This window comes from Cydia pomonella, chromosome 3 (assembly GCF_033807575.1).
Source record: "Cydia pomonella isolate Wapato2018A chromosome 3, ilCydPomo1, whole genome shotgun sequence".
Classification (NCBI taxonomy): domain Eukaryota; kingdom Metazoa; phylum Arthropoda; class Insecta; order Lepidoptera; family Tortricidae; genus Cydia; species Cydia pomonella.
In genome coordinates this window covers 4,448,582-4,455,493 of record NC_084705.1, presented here as the reverse complement: position 1 = coordinate 4,455,493, position 6,912 = coordinate 4,448,582, and the positions used below count along the sequence as shown (strand labels likewise).

At 39.3% G+C, this 6,912-nt stretch overlaps 1 pseudogene; it reads left to right on the top strand.

Moving 5' to 3' along the window:
* The first annotated feature begins 629 nt into the window (after positions 1-629).
* Positions 630-2,321, top strand: LOC133516610 (uncharacterized; annotated as a pseudogene).
* The last annotated feature ends 4,591 nt before the right edge of the window (positions 2,322-6,912 follow it).

Here is a 6,912-nt window from a genome sequence, read left to right as displayed (position 1 = left end):
CTCCACACACATTTCTCGCGGGTGCTGTGCGGCTGTTTATACTTATGAGGATGTAGTAGTGAGGACGAAAGGAACACATAACCATGCGGCACCTAGGGGGTATTCGTAAAAGGGGATTGTATTTTATAAATAAATGAGATACAGAGCCTTAGTCAGTTTAGGTACCTAACCTATATAACATTTATTTCGGTTTATGTTTGTATATTTTATATGGGTAGACATGGAATAAGGTGTTTTTATTTTTCAATTTTTACCCCAGGGCTGAGGTGCATGCTCGAACGCTGACGCGTTTACATTTGTTTTGACTTTTGACTGATATGTATGGCACTGCGTCGAGCTTGCATGCTTCGATTAAGTATTTCATGGCCAAGGTGTAAATTTTTTTAGGAACAATATTGCTTATTATATTTCATCGCTTCATTCTTCAGATATAATAAATAACCAGGTAGTTTCTTTAACTTGCTAGGCAACTTAACACGATTTTCAGAGTAAAATAAAGATTTTTATTTTAAAAGGTAAGTGTATCGACTTCTCTCTCAATCCCCCACTCCTAAACGACCCAACAAGCTCCAACCCCCGTATTCTGTCCCCATTCCTTTTTCGTGCGTGGCAACGAACACACCTTTAAAATGCCGAAGCCTAAGCGGACTGCTCGCGAAAAAATCGAGCGTTATAAAAGGAAACTTCAAGATTTGGAAGCTACTTACGTTAAAAAGAAACGTCGTAGAATTCAGTCTGTGAGATCTTCTAGTGAGTCGGATGCCAGTGAACAAGGTAGGACTCACAATTATTTCTTATTTTATTAGAGTACATTTATAATGAAAGTGCAGTAATGTTTTTATTTTATTTATCTACCCTCTATTTAATAAAATAATGTCGCGGTTAACTGCGAGTTAACGGTGACGGTCGAGATCGACTGCGAGTTGATTTCGATTATGAAATATAATGCAAATATGTGCGATGTACTCATAAATTCAATATTTTTGTCACGGTTAACTGCGAGTTAACTGTGATGAGATCAACTGCGAGTTGATTTCGATTAACATATTATACAAAAACGTGCAATCTATAATAGATATACACGTTCACCAGGGTATTGTCTGCGAGACAATATTATCTGTTGGTGTTAATAACAACCTTATAAGGTTCTAAAAAAAATATATATATTTTTATCTTTTTAGGTGAAAGTCACCTACAAAACGATCAAACAAGCTTACCTATTGATCAAGATCTAGAAGTTGAAAATTCGGATTACGATCCTGGCGTACATGAAGAAGGGTATCTACCGGAGGAAGCGCCCGTCCCGACTGCACCCGCCGTACTGGTCGCACCAGCCGACCCGGCCGCGCCGATATTTGATCAAGTCGACGCTCTCGCGCAGCCTGCGCTTCCTGCCATCGATGGCACTGATCAGCCGCCCCTGGACCCCACGCTACTTGCAGCGCTCGGTGAATCTACCTCCGATACGCCCGAATACGGAACAAGTGTTCACGATAGTCTTGCCAATTTATGGTTACCTATTCTAAAGAAAGGTTTGGCTAAAGAAAATAAGGAGACACTCCTTAAGGAATATTTAATTCCTAATAATTGTAAATTATTACAAGCGCCAAAGCTTAACGCCGAGATCTCGGCCGCTGTAACGGAGGTAGTACGTGGACGTGACAAAAAATATGTCGCCGTCCAACAACAACTCGGTCGAGGCATAGCAGCTGTAAGTCGGGCCATGGATGTGCTTTTAAAGAGCGAAAACAAAGTCGAAGCCCTCAAATATTTGAGTGACGGATGCCGCATACTCTCCGATGCGCATAATTTCATTACAAGAGACCGAATTAAATTAATTACACCCAGCTTGGAGAAAAATTTTCTTCACGTGATTCAAGACGCCGAACGGGATGAATCCCTATTCGGAAATACCTTATCTGAAAAGATTAAGGCCAGTAAGGCTATAGAGCGTCAAGGTCAACAAATCAAAAAGACTGTCAGTGCACCAAAGCCTGGCACTTCTAACTCGACGAACACTCGGACCTTCATACCACAGGGAAACTGGTCCGGTCCTCCCCGTTATTCGTCGAACAGGGGGGGGGGGGGGGCGAGGAGGGTATCGCAGGACGAATCCGTCGCCGGCGACGCGTCGCCCGTACGTCAACACAGCTGCCTCGACGCGGCAGCCAGCGCCGACCAAGTCGCGAGCGCCAGCTCACCAGTAACCCAGGTACATGCTGGTCGATTAGCACATTTTTACAATTGTTGGTCTAAGATCACAAATAACCCTTCTGTTTTATCTTGGATAAAACACGGATTGGAAATACCGTTAAGTAAGGCTGTACATCAGCCTTTGGTACCTAAAAATGTTTTGACGCCAGAAGATACAAAAGAAATGAGTATAGCAATTAATAAATTAATTAGCTTAGGAGCCATAAAAAAATGCGATCCTAGAAATGATCAATATATTTCTAATACATTTTTAGTACCAAAGCCTAATGGAAGTAGCCGTTTTATATTGAATTTGAAATCATTTAATAAATTTGTTACAAAGTCCCATTTTAAAATGGAGGACTATCGAACTGCCTCTAAGCTTATACCACACAACGGATTTTTAGGCACAATTGATTTAAAAGAGGCATACTTACTTATACCAGTACGTGAAGCAGATCGAAAGTACCTCCGTTTTCAATTTGTACCTCATGGCTCGAATGAAACTGAAATGTACGAATTTACAGCCATGCCTTATGGGTTGTCCGTAGCACCTAAAGTGTTTACAAAAATTATGAAAGAGGTCGTAACACACCTAAGAAAACAGGGTTTTAAGTCTGTTGTTTACTTAGATGACATTTGCTGTATTGGTGATAGTTATGACGAGTGTCTAAATAACGTAAATGCTACGGTTAACTTATTTGAAACTTTGGGTTTCATTATTAATAATGACAAAAGTGTATTACAACCCTCACAAATTTGTAAATTTCTCGGATTCATATTTGACTCACGAAATCTGACCATAGGTTTACCCCAAGAAAAACGGGAAAAGATTTACCGTTTAGTATCTAAATTCATGAAGTTACCTCGATGTACCATTCGAGAGTATGCTCAGTTGATTGGTGTTCTCATCTCCGCTTGCCCTGCCACCAATTATGGTTGGTTGTATACAAAATTGTTAGAAAGGCATAAATTTCTAAGTCTTAAAAAACATCAAGATAATTACGAGGCCAAAATAAATCTTCCAGAAACTATCCTGGATGATTTATGTTGGTGGAAAGATAATATATATACAACTTCGTCACATATGAGAACGTCAAGTTTTAAGTTAGAAATTTACACGGATGCGTCAAGAACCGGATGGGGTTCTGTATGCGGTGATATTACTAACGGAGGCCATTGGAAGGCTGCTGAGAGCGAACACCACATCAACTACCTAGAGCTCTTAGCAGTGTTTTTAGGCCTTAAGAGCTTTGCACTAAATGAAACGAATTGCTTCATTTTATTAAGAATAGACAATACTACTGCAATCAGTTACATAAATCGAATGGGTGGAATCCAATTTCCGTATTTGAACGATCTAAGTAGGCAAATTTGGCAATGGTGCGAGATGCGGGACATAATATTGTACGCTTCGTATGTTAATACAAAGGATAATCGAGCCGACGAGGCGTCACGGAAGTCCAACCCCGATACAGAATGGGAGTTGTCAAATCAGGCTTTCCAAACCATTGTCAGACGTTTCGGCCAACCTGAAATAGATATCTTCGCATCTCGATCCAATACCAAATGTGACAAATTCGTGTTCTGGTTCCAAGAACCTGATGCTTTTGCTGTCGATGCGTTCACGCTCAACTGGAGTCAACATTTTTTCTATGCATTCCCACCTTTCTGCTTATTACTGAAATGCATCCGAAAGATTATTGACGACAATGCAATAGGTATTTTGGTTTTCCCATATTGGCCTTCCCAGCCTTGGTTTCCAATGCTGCAGAATCTATTGGTCTCAGAAATCATATATTTTAATCCAAGTAAAGTATTACTTCGATCTGATTGCAGACGACCCCACCGCTTGCACACCAGCCTTACCCTGGCTGCCGCGACGCTATCAGCACGGCCTTCTCCCGCCGCGGCGTTCCGCCAGAAGCGATCCCATTAACTTAAGCCTCGCTTTCGGAGAACACAGTAAAACAATACAATGTATCCCTAAAGCTCTGGTGGGAGTTTTGTAATAAAAATGGTTTAGAACCACTAAATCTGTCAATAACGTCAATACTTAAGTTCTTGACAGATGAATTCAATAAAGGCTGTTCTTACGGAACATTAAATAGTCATCGCTCTGCGTTGGCTCTCTTACTACCCGATCTGGGTTCTGATGACCGTATCAAGAGATTACTCAAGGGTGTTTTTAGACTAAAACCTAGTTTACCAAGGTATAATAACACGTGGGATCCACAAGTTATTCTTGATCTAATATCGACATGGTATCCTAATATCGAACTTACCCTTGAGCAACTCACTAAAAAACTCGTCATCTTACTTGCAATTTGTACGGCCCATCGAGTACAAACGTTCTCATTGATTAAAATTGAAAATATACACATCACAGAGAACTTTATCAAAATTACAATACCTGATTTGATAAAAACCTCTGCTCCCGGCCGAGAACAGCCCCTATTGAATATACCTTACTTTAGAGAGAACTTAAGCATTTGCCCTGCCCTGACTCTCAAAGACTATATTTTGGTAACACAAAATAAGAGAGCCAGGAATCGTGGTGCGCTATTACTAACACACAAGGCCCCTCACAGAGCTGCTACCAGTCAAACTGTAGGTCGATGGATACGGCAGGTACTAGCAGCGGCGGGCGTGGACGTGTCCACGTTTGGTGCGCACAGCACGCGACACGCGTCCACGTCGGCTGCGAAGGCCGCCGGTGTATCTATAGAGGTCATCCGCAAAGCTGCGGGATGGACAGCCAAGTCTCAAACATTTTCAAAATATTATGATAGGCCGTTAAAGGACGGCAACAATGATGAGTTTGCCAAAGCTGTGTGCTTTGGTCGTAATATGTCTGATTAACTTCCTAATTATTGATCACATTCATTGATAATTTTGTTAATTAGAAACATAAGGATATGTTAATTATTGTTATTTTTTCAATAAACTAAAGTGATTGATTACTAAGTTGCTTATAATATAATTAATAACATACCAACAACGCAAAACTTGCGTCTCTAAAACTCTACCTGGTTATTTATTATATCTGAAGAATGAAGCGATGAAATATAATAGATGATCAAACGAACTTCTTGAAGTGAAGTTCGATCACTATTATGTGAATCGCTTCATTCGAAGATATAATCAGCACCCTCCCTCCCGTGACTCCGTCACATAAGAACAAGAGGTTCTTAATTATACACCCATATACAAGTTTTGCTCCTCACTTAAAAGGAATGAGGACAGAATACGGGGGTTGGAGCTTGTTGGGTCGTTTAGGAGTGGGGGATTGAGAGAGAAGTCGATACACTTACCTTTTAAAATAAAAATCTTTATTTTACTCTGAAAATCGTGTTAAGTTGCCTAGCAAGTTAAAGAAACTACCTGGTTATTTATTATATCTTCGAATGAAGCGATTCACATAATAGTGATCGAACTTCACTTCAAGAAGTTCGTTTGATCATCTAATAAATGTTATTTCTTCCTCTGTTTACCCCATTCTCCCAGATTTTAAGTTTAGTGTTTGCTTCCAGTTCAATTTACTGTATCGCAAAAAGGCAAGCGGTTGCTAATGTACGATGGGTATACCTACTTTGCAAAATCAGGATTCAACGGAAAGGTGCGATGGGTCTGTTCGACCCACTGGTCGCGCGGTTGCCGTGCTACTATTCATACCTTTGAAGATGTAATATTCTCGACAAGAGGAACTCATAATCATGTTGCAAGTGAAAGTTACATTCAGAAATGGAATAAAATAGTTAAACAATATTTTTGTATGATCAATGAAAGTCTTACCTAATCCCAAAAGTGATCCCAAAAGTTTTTTTAACCTTTTAACGTTTCAGAATAATAATACTAAAATATATAAAAGGTTGTCATTTTTGCCGTATAAATCTGTAAGTTTGCTCTACCTATATAAAGGGTTAAGTGCATCGTTTTATAAAAGAAAAAAAGCGGCCAAGTGCGAGTCGGACTCGCCCATGAAGGGTTCCGTACCATTTATGACGTATTAAAAAAAACTACTTACTAGATCTGGTTCAAACCAATTTTCGTTGGAAGTTTGCATGGTAATGTATATCATATATTTTTTTTAGATTTTTCATTCTGTTATTTTAGAAGTTACAGGGGGGGGGACACACATTTTTTCACTTTGGAAGTGTCTCTCGCGCAAAATATTCAGTTTAGAAAAAAATGATATTAGAAACCTAAATATCATTTTTGAAGACCTATCCATAGATACCCCACACGTATGGGTTTGATGAAAAAAAATTTTTTTTTTAATTTTTATGACGTATTAAAAAAAACTACTTACTAGATCTAGTTCGAACCAATTATCGGTGGAAGTTTGCATGGCAATGTATATCATATATTTTTTTTAGATTTTTCATTCTGTTATTTTAGAAGTTACGGGGGGGGGGGGGGGGGGGACACACTTTTTACCACTTTGGAAGTGTCTCTCGCGCAAACTATTCAGTTTAGAAAAAAATGATATTAGAAACCTCAATATCATTTTCAAAGACCTATCCATAGATACCCCACACGTATGGGTTTGATGAAAAAAGATTTTTTGAGTTTCAGTTCTAAGTATGGGGAACCCCCAAAATTTACTGTTTTTTTTCTATTTTTGTGTAAACATCATAATGCGGTTCATAGAATACATCTACTTACCAAGTTTGAACAGTATAGCTTTTATAGTTTCGGAAAAAAGTGGCTGTGACA